Source organism: Camellia sinensis, unplaced genomic scaffold (assembly GCF_055761805.1).
Source record: "Camellia sinensis isolate YWXY unplaced genomic scaffold, ASM5576180v1 Unanchor3, whole genome shotgun sequence".
Classification (NCBI taxonomy): domain Eukaryota; kingdom Viridiplantae; phylum Streptophyta; class Magnoliopsida; order Ericales; family Theaceae; genus Camellia; species Camellia sinensis.
Window position 1 is genome coordinate 17873326 of NW_028129178.1, and position 13362 is coordinate 17886687.

Genomic DNA, 13362 nt, shown 5'->3' on the forward strand with positions numbered 1-13362 from the left:
TTACTTAGTAAATTATTAGTAAATAACTAATTAAATTCCCAAGAAATTCTCAGTAAATTATTCAGTAAATTCTCAATTAATTACTCTGTAAATTCCTAGTAAATCCCAAATAAATTATTTAGAAAATTCGAAGTAAATTTCTCATAATTTAACGGTAAATTCCACAATAAAATATGAGTAAATTACTCATTGAATTCTCAGTAAATTACTCAGAACATTACCCAGTAAATTGCGAAGTAAATTCTCATTAAATTACTCAGAAAATTATCAGTAAATTATAAAGTAAATTACTTAGAAAATTTTCAATAAATTCCCAGTAAATTCTCAGTAAATTACTAATTAAATTTCAAAGAAATTCTCAGTAAATTATTCTATAAATTCTCAATTAATTACTCAGTAAATTCCTAGTAAATCCTCAGTAAATTATTTAGAAAATTCGAAGTAAATTTTTCATAATTTCACTGTAAATTACTCAATAAAATCTTAATAAATTACTCAATGAATTCTTAGTAAATTACTCAGAACATTACCTAGAAAATTGCTATGTAAATTACTTAGTAAATTCTGAGTAAATCACTGAGTAAATTCCCAGTAAATTACTCGGTAAATTACTCATTAAATTCTCATTAAATTACTTGAAAAATTCTCAGTAAATTATAAAGTAAATTACTTAGAAAATTCTCAATAAATTCCTAGCATATTCTCAGTAAATTACTTAGTAAATTATCAGTAAATTACTAATTAAATTCCCAAGAAATTCTCAGTAAATTATTCAGTAAATTCTCAATTAATTACTCCGTAAATTCCTAGTAAATCTTCAATAAATTATTTAGAAAATTCGAAGTAAATTTCTCATAATTTCACAGTAAATTCCTCAATAAAATCTCAGTAAAGTACTTATTGAATTCTCAGTAAATTACTCAGAACATTACCCAGTAAATTGCGATGTAAATTCTGAATAAATCTCTCAGTAAATTCCCAGAAAATTACTCGGTAAATTACTCAGTAAATTCTCATTAAATTACTCAGAAAAATCTCAGTAAATTATAAAGTAGATTACTTAGAAAATTCTAAATAAATTCCCAGTAAATTCTCAGTAAATTACTTAGTAAATTCTCCGTAAATTACAAATTAAATACCCAAGAAATTCTCAGCAAATTATTCAATTAATTACTCAGTAAATCCTAGTAAATCACTCAGTAAATACCCAGTAAATTACTCGGTAAATTACTCAGTAAATCTCATTAAATTACTCCGAAAATTCTAAGTAAATTACTTACAAAATTCTCAATAAATTCTCAGTAAATTACTTAGTAAATTATTAGTAAATAACTAATTAAATTCCCAAGAAATTCTCAGTAAATTATTCAGTAAATTCTCAATTAATTACTCTGTAAATTCCTAGTAAATCCCAAATAAATTATTTAGAAAATTCGAAGTAAATTTCTCATAATTTAACGGTAAATTCCACAATAAAATATGAGTAAATTACTCATTGAATTCTCAGTAAATTACTCAGAACATTACCCAGTAAATTGCGAAGTAAATTCTCATTAAATTACTCAGAAAATTATCAGTAAATTATAAAGTAAATTACTTAGAAAATTTTCAATAAATTCCCAGTAAATTCTCAGTAAATTACTAATTAAATTTCAAAGAAATTCTCAGTAAATTATTCTATAAATTCTCAATTAATTACTCAGTAAATTCCTAGTAAATCCTCAGTAAATTATTTAGAAAATTCGAAGTAAATTTTTCATAATTTCACTGTAAATTACTCAATAAAATCTTAATAAATTACTCAATGAATTCTTAGTAAATTACTCAGAACATTACCTAGAAAATTGCTATGTAAATTACTCAGTAAATTCTGAGTAAATCACTGAGTAAATTCCCAGTAAATTACTCGGTAAATTACTCATTAAATTCTCATTAAATTACTTGAAAAATTCTCAGTAAATTATAAAGTAAATTACTTAGAAAATTCTCAATAAATTCCTAGCATATTCTCAGTAAATTACTTAGTAAATTATCAGTAAATTACTAATTAAATTCCCAAGAAATTCTCAGTAAATTTGTAATAACCCTCACCTTATTCTTGTCATACTTGCATACATTCTTGCCTGGTCTTGCTTGTCGTGTTAATTTGAAGGTTTTATCTTGCCTTGATTCGTTTAAGTTGCTTGCATGATTTTGTTCCTTGCTTGGTGTGTGTGCGTAGCCGAGATCATCTTGAGCTTAGTCTACCTTTGACCCTTGTGCTTAGAACTATCTTGTGATCTTGTTCAACCCCATCTTCACCTCGGGCATTATTTGCCGAGATGTTTTGCACTTGAACCTTGTCCGCAGGCAGGTATGGCCTAGGCCGAGATGTGGTACACCCCGGCCAAGGTGTGGCACAACTTAGTCAAGCGTCGTCCTCCCTCGCCGATGTTTTTCTATCCTGTTGCTAGATCCTTGATTTGAGCCGATGTCATCTCTTTGCCGATGTGTCCTACCCGAGCTTGCTGCATAAGCTTTGTCAGAGACTGTCTTATCCATCAATCACCTTTTGAGTTGAGCCAATCTGTCAACGCCACGTGTCCGAGCTGTTTGTTAAGGCAGCCGACAGACCTTGAAACAAATCATTTTGTCTCAAATCTTTGTTTTAGAGAGAGAAGCTCTAGAGAAGAGTTCTTGAGTGAGAATAGCCTTCCAAGCTTGATCTTTGTGGTTTGAACCGTTGGATCCGAGTTTTGAGGTTAGAATCTTGATCTCCCTTGGTTATTCTTGCTGATTATCTAGCTGCATTGCACGATCGGATCTGTTTTGCATGTCATGCATCGTTTTGAAGTTGGTTTTGGAAAGAGAAAATGGTTTTCCATGTGTTCTTAAAGAAAAGCCTCGTTTTGATCCGTGAGAGTGGAATGAAAACCATGTTTTTGTGTTTATTCTTGCATAACCTTCTTGCGTGAGTACCCAGATCTATGTTTTGAACTCTTGGCTTGAAACCTCAGATTTTGTGACGAGTTTTGAACTTGCATCCACATTCCTCATGATCATATTTTCACATTCTTCAAAAGGAAACCCAGGTTCCTCCTGACCTTGTTTAGCGGGACCTCGGCTTAGCCCCGAATGGTACCCAGTGTGTTTTCGAGGAACGGGAGCAGTGATTAAGCTCCCAGCTTGTTTTGTTTTGTCTTTGACTTGGATCTGGCAAGAGTGCCGAGATCATTTGCATGTATATATAGAGCTTGCTTTGAGATGTGACTTGCCATGTGATTGTAGGTCCTTGATATTTGCTTTGAGTCTACACCTGAAGAACTAGGTGAGTGGTGCTTCTAATAAAGCTATGTCATACTTGTTTTGATAAATCTTGCTTGCTTGTTTTGACAAAAGTGTTTTGTTAAGCATGAATGAATAGCTCTTGTTTGTTATGTCAAGTGTACCCTTTGTTTTGATGCCATCTTTGAAAGGATACGGTCCTTGTTAAATCGGGCTACGGGCCTAAGTAACACAAGTCCCTTGTGCTGGAGGACTCTAAACTTTCGCAGTACTAAGTATGAAAAGGATACGGTCCTTGTTAAATCGGGCTACGGGCTTAAGTAACACAAGTCCCTCGTACTGGAGGACTCTAAACTTTCGCGGTACCAAGTGCACAAGTCCCTTGTATTGGAGGACTCTAAACTTTCGCAATACTTTTGACTAAACGATTACGGATCGTACAGCCTTGATACTTGTGATACTTGACGATGAATACGGTTCATCCCTTGCTTCGCCGATGTTATGATACTTGTGATACTTGACGATGAATACGGTTCATCCCTTGCTTCGCCGATGTTATGATACTTGTGATACTTGACGATGAATACGGTTCATCCCTTGCTTCGCCGATGTTATGATACTTGTGATACTTGACGATGAATACGGTTCATCCCTTGCTTCGCCGATGTTATGATACTTGTGATACTTGACGATGAATACGGTTCATCCCTTGCTTCGCCGATGTTATGATACTTGTGATACTTGACGATGAATACGGTTCATCCCTTGCTTCGCCGATGTTATGATACTTGTGATACTTGACGATGAATACGGTTCATCCCTTGCTTCGCCGATGTTATGATACTTGTGATACTTGACGATGAATACGGTTCATCCCTTGCTTCGCCGATGTTATGATACTTGTGATACTTGACGATGAATACGGTTCATCCCTTGCTTCGCCGATGTTATGATACTTGTGATACTAGACGATGAATACGGTTCATCCCTTGTCCAGATAAAGTTTGGTTCGTTGTTTTGAAAGACTTCGGCTATGTTCATGCTAAAACCTTTATTATTAGTATCATTCACTGAGTTTTGTACTCACCCCTCTATATATATGTAGGTGATGAGCAGGACGGCGGCGACGCCTAGATCGTTTTGGATGCTTGTCTTGGATTTGTGCTTACGTCGGTTTTACTTTTGTATTTACGTCGGCGATGCTCTGCTTTGCATGTCGGCAAATCTTGAAAATCATGCTTCTTGAATTGTATTAGCTGTATTTTGTATATGTCGGCTCGAGAAGCCTTTTGATCAAGATGTAATATGTAATTCTATTTGTTGCATTCAAGTTGTGAAGTTAATTGGAATGTTTGGCATTGTTTTGATCTACGCACAGCTCTTATGGACCACTTGCATTTGTTTATCGCTTCCGCAATTGTGAGCCCCGTTTATTATTACTCTGATTGTGTTTAGTTTTGAAAGTTGGCCTTCGGTAATTACGGATTACTGGCCATCATGGCACCAAACTACTAGGGGCGGTTTGGGGTCGTGACAGAGTGGTATCAGAGCACAAGTTCCTCAGTATACGTTATTCACACACTTGAGTCCTAAAGAGCACAGGATTCCCTTAGAAAGATGTTAGGGTTGCATCATGGTATTTGTTATTTGAACGAGGTGTGCATTGTCTTGATATGCTTAATTGGTGCTTGCCTACGGGGTTATCTGTTTAATTGTTTTAAAGTCATATTCTGCATACTCATAGCATTATGAGGAGAGGTAGACCACCGCTTGGCCGAGATCAACCCGAAGATAGAATGGACAGACTGGAAAGATTGGTTGAAGGTTTGGCCCGTGAGTTGAGGCAAACCAGGCAGCAGTTCGCTAGTGCTACATCGACTCAGGCCGAGCAGACCAACGGCCGAAACGTAGTTCCACCTCCACCTCCACCAGTGCCGCAAATTCCCCCGCAACCAGCCTTATATGGGGACGGCACGATCGCTTTGATCAGGGAGTTCAAGAAAATGAGGCCACCGAGATTCTCTGGAGGTATAGAGCCGATGAAGGCCGAGGCATGGGTTTTAGAAATGGAGAAGTTGTTTGAGATCTTCCCTAGCACCGACGCTCAGAAAGTGACGTTGGCAGCATTCACATTAGATGATGACGCCCGCAGGTGGTGGATGATGGTCAGAGGGAGCAATCCAGATTTGACCTGGACCCGATTCTTAGAGTTGTTCTACAAGAAACATTTTCCCCTAAGTGTTCGAAACCGCAAGGCTACCGAATTTCATACTCTGACGCAAGGCAACAGAACAGTGGCGGAATATGACCGCGCTTTTACTGAACTGGTAAGGTTTGTACCCCACATGACCAACGACGAATATATGAAGGCCAGGAAGTTCGAGTGTGGGCTTCGTGGACCGATTCAAGACCGGGTCAACTTGCTTGATATGCCGACTTATGCCGAGGTGTTGGACAAAGCCATTCAGGCCGAAGCTAATCTGAACCGATACCAGAGCTCGGGAGAAAACCAGCGAAAGAGGCAGAACTATGACAATCGCCGAGGACAGCTGAGCACCAAGAAGAGAACGAACATGGGCGGTACTAGTAATGTAAGGCAAGAAGGGAGTGCTAAACCGATGTGTTCGGATTGTGGGAAACAGCATTTCGGGATTTGTCGACGAACGTCTGGAGCTTGTTATGAATGTGGCGAGATAGGCCACTACGTGAGGGATTGCCCCAAAGCAAAGGCTGATAACGACAAGAAAGGAGAGAATACCTCGGGTTCCGTTCAGAAGGGAAATGCTGGGAAAGGACAGATGAGACAGGGCAGAGTGTTTGCATTAGTACCAGGAGACACTCAGAATGCTGAGACAGTAGTGTCAGGTACACTTCTAATTTGCTCCCAAGATGCTTATGTGTTGATTGATTCGGGTTCTACTCATTCGTTTATATCTACTAAGTTTGCCGAGAAAATTAATAGGGAACTAGAGCCCCTTGATTTCGTATTATCTGTGTCTACTCCATCTGGGAAATCTATGATTGTTGCATCCATTTACAGAGCATGTATTATTGTGATTGAAAATGTTGAACTGTTAGTAGATCTGATGCCTCTAGACATAGCTCATTTTGATATTATACTGGGAATGGACTGGTTAGTCGCGAACAATGCATCTATTAATTGTGTTTCGAAAAGTGTCACCTTGAGACCCCCAAACCTAGCCGAGGTTATTTTCCAGGGAAAAGGGATAGTGCCCCCACCTTATTTGATTTCGTCCATTAAAGCCTATAAGTTAATTCAGAAAGGGTGCCGAGGTTACTTGTGTAGTATACTGAGTGGTCAAAATGGAAACGTTAGTTTAGCCGATATCCCAGTTGTGAATGAATTTTCCGACGTCTTTCCAGACGAATTGCCTGGCCACTTAACCGATAGGGAAATAGAGTTTACTGTTGACATCATATCGGGAACATGGCCGATCTCCAAAACGCCTTATAGGATGGCCCCAGCTGAACTTAGAGAATTGAAACTGCAATTGCAAGAGTTGTTAGATAAGGGATTTATCAGGCCGAGCACTTCACCATGGGGAGCACCTGTTTTATTTGTTAAGAAGAAGGATGGCACACTCCGTCTGTGTATCGACTATAGAGAACTTAATAAGGTCACTATTAAGAACAAGTACCCACTGCCTAGGATTGATGATCTGCTTGACCAATTACAAGGAGCGCGAGTCTTTTCCAAGATTGACCTTAGGTCTGGTTACCATCAGCTTAAGGTTAAGGCCGAAGATGTTGAGAAGACTGCCTTTCGAACAAGATATGGCCACTACGAGTTTTTAGTGATGCCTTTTGGAGTAACCAATGCCCCCGCAGCATTTATGGATTTGATGAACAGAGTCTTCAAACCGTATTTAGATGAGTTTGTAGTTGTCTTCATTGATGATATCTTGATCTATTCCAAGAGTAAAACTGAACACGAAAATCACTTGAGACTTGCCTTACAGATTTTGAGAGAACGGAAATTGTATGCTAAGTTTAACAAGTGTGAGTTTTGGCTTCCTACTATCTCATTTTTGGGTCATGTGATTAGTAAAGAGGGTATCTCAGTGGATCCTAGCAAGGTTGAAGCCGTAGTAAATTGGCCGAGGCCGACTAATGTATCCGAGATTCGTAGTTTTCTGGGTTTGGCAGGTTACTATAGAAAGTTTGTGAAAGATTTCTCAAGAATTGCAATTCCATTGACGCAATTGACTAAGAAGGGAACACTGTATGAATGGACTGAAGATCGGGAATCAGCCTTTCAGGAACTGAAGACGAGGTTAGTTACAGCGCCAGTACTCGTACTTCCATCAGGTAACGAAGAGTTTCATGTCTATAGTGATGCATCGCATAAGGGTTTGGGTTGTGTATTAATGCAAAAGGGTAAGGTTATAGCTTATGCATCTCGTCAGTTGAAACCTCATGAGAAAAACTATCCTACCCATGACTTAGAATTAGCAGCCGTAGTATTTGCTTTGAAGATTTGGCGTCACTATTTGTATGGAGCAACTTGTCAGGTTTTTACAGATCATAAGAGCTTAAAGTACCTATTCACCCAGAAGGAATTGAATTTGAGGCAGAGACGGTGGCTTGAGTTGTTGAAGGACTACGATATGAAAATTCAATATCACCCGGGTAAAGCTAACAGTGTAGCCGACGCTTTGAGCAGAAAGTCAGATGGAAATTTGGCGTGTTTGACCGTGATGACAGTGGAGCCGACGATTATTAATGAGGTAAAGATAAGACAGATGGAGGATGAATACTTCAAGAAAATAACCGAGGAGATTGTCACAAGGCCGAGGTCAGGGTATACCTTCGAAAATCAAGTGCTTAAGTTTGAAGGAAGGCTATGCGTGGCCGACATCCCAGAGCTGAAGAAAAAGATTTTGCAGGAAGCTCACGGTTCTAAGTTTGCAGTTCATCCAGGGAACACTAAGATGTATCAAGATGTGAAGCAGACCTTCTGGTGGCCAAATATGAAGAGAGAAATAGCCGAATTCGTGTCCCAATGTTTACATTGTCAACAAGTGAAAGCAGAACATCAAAGACCAGCAGGACTTCTTCAACCTTTGCCGATTCCTGAGTGGAAATGGGAGCGCATCTCCATGGATTTTGTGATTGGTTTGCCGAAGACACCGAAAGGTATGGATTCAATTTGGGTTGTCGTTGATAGGTTGACTAAGTCAGCGCACTTTCTACCCGTTAAGACTACCTTCAACGCCAATCAACTTGCCTTGCTATATGTGAACGAGATTGTTAGACTTCATGGGGTGCCGATGTCAATTGTTTCAGACCGAGATCCTAAATTTGTTTCTAGATTTTGGCAGAGCCTACAGAGGGCTTTCGGAGCCGAACTGAGATTTAGTACAGCCTTTCATCCCCAAACGGATGGGCAGACAGAGAGGACAATTCAGACACTTGAAGATATGCTGAGACTTTGTGTATTGGACTTCCAAGGAAGTTGGGGAACACATTTGCCCTTAGTGGAATTCGCTTACAATAACAGTTATCAAGCTAGCATTGGCATGGCGCCATATGAGGCCTTGTATGGAAGAAAATGTAAGTCGCCGATATGTTGGACCGAAGTCGGGGACAGAGCTCTGCTTGGTCCCGAATTGATTCAAGTGACAACAGAGAAGATTAAACTTATCCAACAGAGGATTAAAACCGCCCAGAGCCGACAAAAGAGCTACGCCGATCAGAGAAGGAATGAGATTGAGTTCGAAGTTGGGAATCATGTATTCCTGAAGGTCTCACCAATGAAAGGGGTTTCCAGATTTGGAAGGAAAGGTAAGTTAGCACCTCGTTATATTGGACCGTTTGAAATTCTTGAGAGAATTAATCCCGTTGCCAACAGACTTGCTTTGCCGCCGGATTTGAGCCAAGTCCACAATGTGTTTCATGTTTCGATGTTGAGGAAGTACATTCGAGATCCACTACATGTAATTGACCATTCCGAGATCACAGTTAATGAAGATTTGGGCTACGAGGAGAAGCCAATGAGGATTATTGACCGACAAGTAAGGCAATTGAGGAACAGATCGATACCGATGGTAAAGGTCGAATGGAAGGAGCATTATGGCACAGGAGCCACGTGGGAAAAGGAAGAGGATATGAGAGTCCGTTATCCGGAGTTGTTCTGGGAACAAGGTAATTCAAGTTTGGGGACCAAACTTCTTTAAGGGGGGTAGGATGTAATAACCCTCACCTTATTCTTGTCATACTTGCATACATTCTTGCCTGGTCTTGCTTGTCATGTTAATTTGAAGGTTTTATCTTGCCTTGATTCGTTTAAGTTGCTTGCATGATTTTGTTCCTTGCTTGGTGTGTGTGCGTAGCCGAGATCATCTTGAGCTTAGTCTACCTTTGACCCTTGTGCTTAGAACTATCTTGTGATCTTGTTCAACCCCATCTTCACCTCGGGCATTATTTGCCGAGATGTTTTGCACTTGAACCTTGTCCGCAGGCAGGTATGGCCTAGGCCGAGATGTGGTACACCCCGGCCAAGGTGTGGCACAACTTAGTCAAGCGTCGTCCTCCCTCGCCGATGTTTTTCTATCCTGTTGCTGGATCCTTGATTTGAGCCGATGTCATCTCTTTGCCGATGTGTCCTACCCGAGCTTGCTGCATAAGCTTTGTCAGAGACTGTCTTATCCATCAATCACCTTTTGAGTTGAGCCAATCTGTCAACGCCACGTGTCCGAGCTGTTTGTTAAGGCAGCCGACAGACCTTGAAACAAATCATTTTGTCTCAAATCTTTGTTTTAGAGAGAGAAGCTCTAGAGAAGAGTTCTTGAGTGAGAATAGCCTTCCAAGCTTGATCTTTGTGGTTTGAACCGTTGGATCCGAGTTTTGAGGTTAGAATCTTGATCTCCCTTGGTTATTCTTGCTGATTATCTAGCTGCATTACACGATCGGATCTGTTTTGCATGTCATGCATCGTTTTGAAGTTGGTTTTGGAAAGAGAAAATGGTTTTCCATGTGTTCTTAAAGAAAAGCCTCGTTTTGATCCGTGAGAGTGGAATGAAAACCATGTTTTTGTGTTTGTTCTTGCATAACCTTCTTGCGTGAGTACCCAGATCTATGTTTTGAACTCTTGGCTTGAAACCTCAGATTTTGTGACGAGTTTTGAACTTGCATCCACATTCCTCATGATCATATTTTCACATTCTTCAAAAGGAAACCCAGGTTCCTCCTGACCTTGTTTAGCGGGACCTCGGCTTAGCCCCGAATGGTACCCAGTGTGTTTTCGAGGAACGGGAGCAGTGATTAAGCTCCCAGCTTGTTTTGTTTTGTCTTTGACTTGGATCTGGCAAGAGTGCCGAGATCATTTGCATGTATATATAGAGCTTGCTTTGAGATGTGACTTGCCATGTGATTGTAGGTCCTTGATATTTGCTTTGAGTCTACACCTGAAGAACTAGGTGAGTGGTGCTTCTAATAAAGCTATGTCATACTTGTTTTGATAAATCTTGCTTGCTTGTTTTGACAAAAGTGTTTTGTTAAGCATGAATGAATAGCTCTTGTTTGTTATGTCAAGTGTACCCTTTGTTTTGATGCCATCTTTGAAAGGATACGGTCCTTGTTAAATCGGGCTACGGGCCTAAGTAACACAAGTCCCTTGTGCTGGAGGACTCTAAACTTTCGCAGTACTAAGTATGAAAAGGATACGGTCCTTGTTAAATCGGGCTACGGGCTTAAGTAACACAAGTCCCTCGTACTGGAGGACTCTAAACTTTCGCGGTACCAAGTGCACAAGTCCCTTGTATTGGAGGACTCTAAACTTTCGCAATACTTTTGACTAAACGATTACGGATCGTACAGCCTTGATACTTGTGATACTTGACGATGAATACGGTTCATCCCTTGCTTCGCCGATGTTATGATACTTGTGATACTTGACGATGAATACGGTTCATCCCTTGCTTCGCCGATGTTATGATACTTGTGATACTTGACGATGAATACGGTTCATCCCTTGCTTCGCCGATGTTATGATACTTGTGATACTTGACGATGAATACGGTTCATCCCTTGCTTCGCCGATGTTATGATACTTGTGATACTTGACGATGAATACGGTTCATCCCTTGCTTCGCCGATGTTATGATACTTGTGATACTTGACGATGAATACGGTTCATCCCTTGCTTCGCCGATGTTATGATACTTGTGATACTTGACGATGAATACGGTTCATCCCTTGCTTCGCCGATGTTATGATACTTGTGATACTTGACGATGAATACGGTTCATCCCTTGCTTCGCCGATGTTATGATACTTGTGATACTAGACGATGAATACGGTTCATCCCTTGTCCTGATAAAGTTTGGTTCGTTGTTTTGAAAGACTTCGGCTATGTTCATGCTAAAACCTTTATTATTAGTATCATTCACTGAGTTTTGTACTCACCCCTCTATATATATGTAGGTGATGAGCAGGACGGCGGCGACGCCTAGATCGTTTTGGATGCTTGTCTTGGATTTGTGCTTACGTCGGTTTTACTTTTGTATTTACGTCGGCGATGCTCTGCTTTGCATGTCGGCAAATCTTGAAAATCATGCTTCCTGAATTGTATTAGCTGTATTTTGTATATGTCGGCTCGAGAAGCCTTTTGATCAAGATGTAATATGTAATTCTATTTGTTGCATTCAAGTTGTGAAGTTAATTGGAATGTTTGGCATTGTTTTGATCTACGCACAGCTCTTATGGACCACTTGCATTTGTTTATCGCTTCCGCAATTGTGAGCCCCGTTTATTATTACTCTGATTGTGTTTAGTTTTGAAAGTTGGCCTTCGGTAATTACGGATTACTGGCCATCATGGCACCAAACTACTAGGGGCGGTTTGGGGTCGTGACAAAATTATTCAGTAAATTCTCAATTAATTACTCCGTAAATTCCTAGTAAATCTTCAATAAATTATTTAGAAAATTCGAAGTAAATTTCTCATAATTTCACAGTAAATTCCTCAATAAAATCTCAGTAAAGTACTTATTGAATTCTCAGTAAATTACTCAGAACATTACCCAGTAAATTGCGATGTAAATTCTGAATAAATCTCTCAGTAAATTCCCAGAAAATTACTCGGTAAATTACTCAGTAAATTCTCATTAAATTACTCAGAAAAATCTCAGTAAATTATAAAGTAGATTACTTAGAAAATTCTAAATAAATTCCCAGTAAATTCTCAGTAAATTACTTAGTAAATTCTCCGTAAATTACAAATTAAATACCCAAGAAATTCTCAGCAAATTATTCAATTAATTACTCAGTAAATCCTAGTAAATCACTCAGTAAATACCCAGTAAATTACTCGGTAAATTACTCAGTAAATCTCATTAAATTACTCCGAAAATTCTAAGTAAATTACTTACAAAATTCTCAATAAATTCTCAGTAAATTACTTAGTAAATTATTAGTAAATAACTAATTAAATTCCCAAGAAATTCTCAGTAAATTATTCAGTAAATTCTCAATTAATTACTCTGTAAATTCCTAGTAAATCCCAAATAAATTATTTAGAAAATTCGAAGTAAATTTCTCATAATTTAACGGTAAATTCCACAATAAAATATGAGTAAATTACTCATTGAATTCTCAGTAAATTACTCAGAACATTACCCAGTAAATTGCGAAGTAAATTCTCATTAAATTACTCAGAAAATTATCAGTAAATTATAAAGTAAATTACTTAGAAAATTTTCAATAAATTCTCAGTAAATTACTAATTAAATTTCAAAGAAATTCTCAGTAAATTATTCTATAAATTCTCAATTAATTACTCAGTAAATTCCTAGTAAATCCTCAGTAAATTATTTAGAAAATTCGAAGTAAATTTTTCATAATTTCACTGTAAATTACTCAATAAAATCTTAATAAATTACTCAATGAATTCTTAGTAAATTACACAGAACATTACCTAGAAAATTGCTATGTAAATTACTCAGTAAATTCTGAGTAAATCACTGAGTAAATTCCCAGTAAATTACTCGGTAAATTACTCATTAAATTCTCATTAAATTACTTGAAAAATTCTCAGTAAATTATAAAGTAAATTACTTAGAAAATTCTCAATAAATTC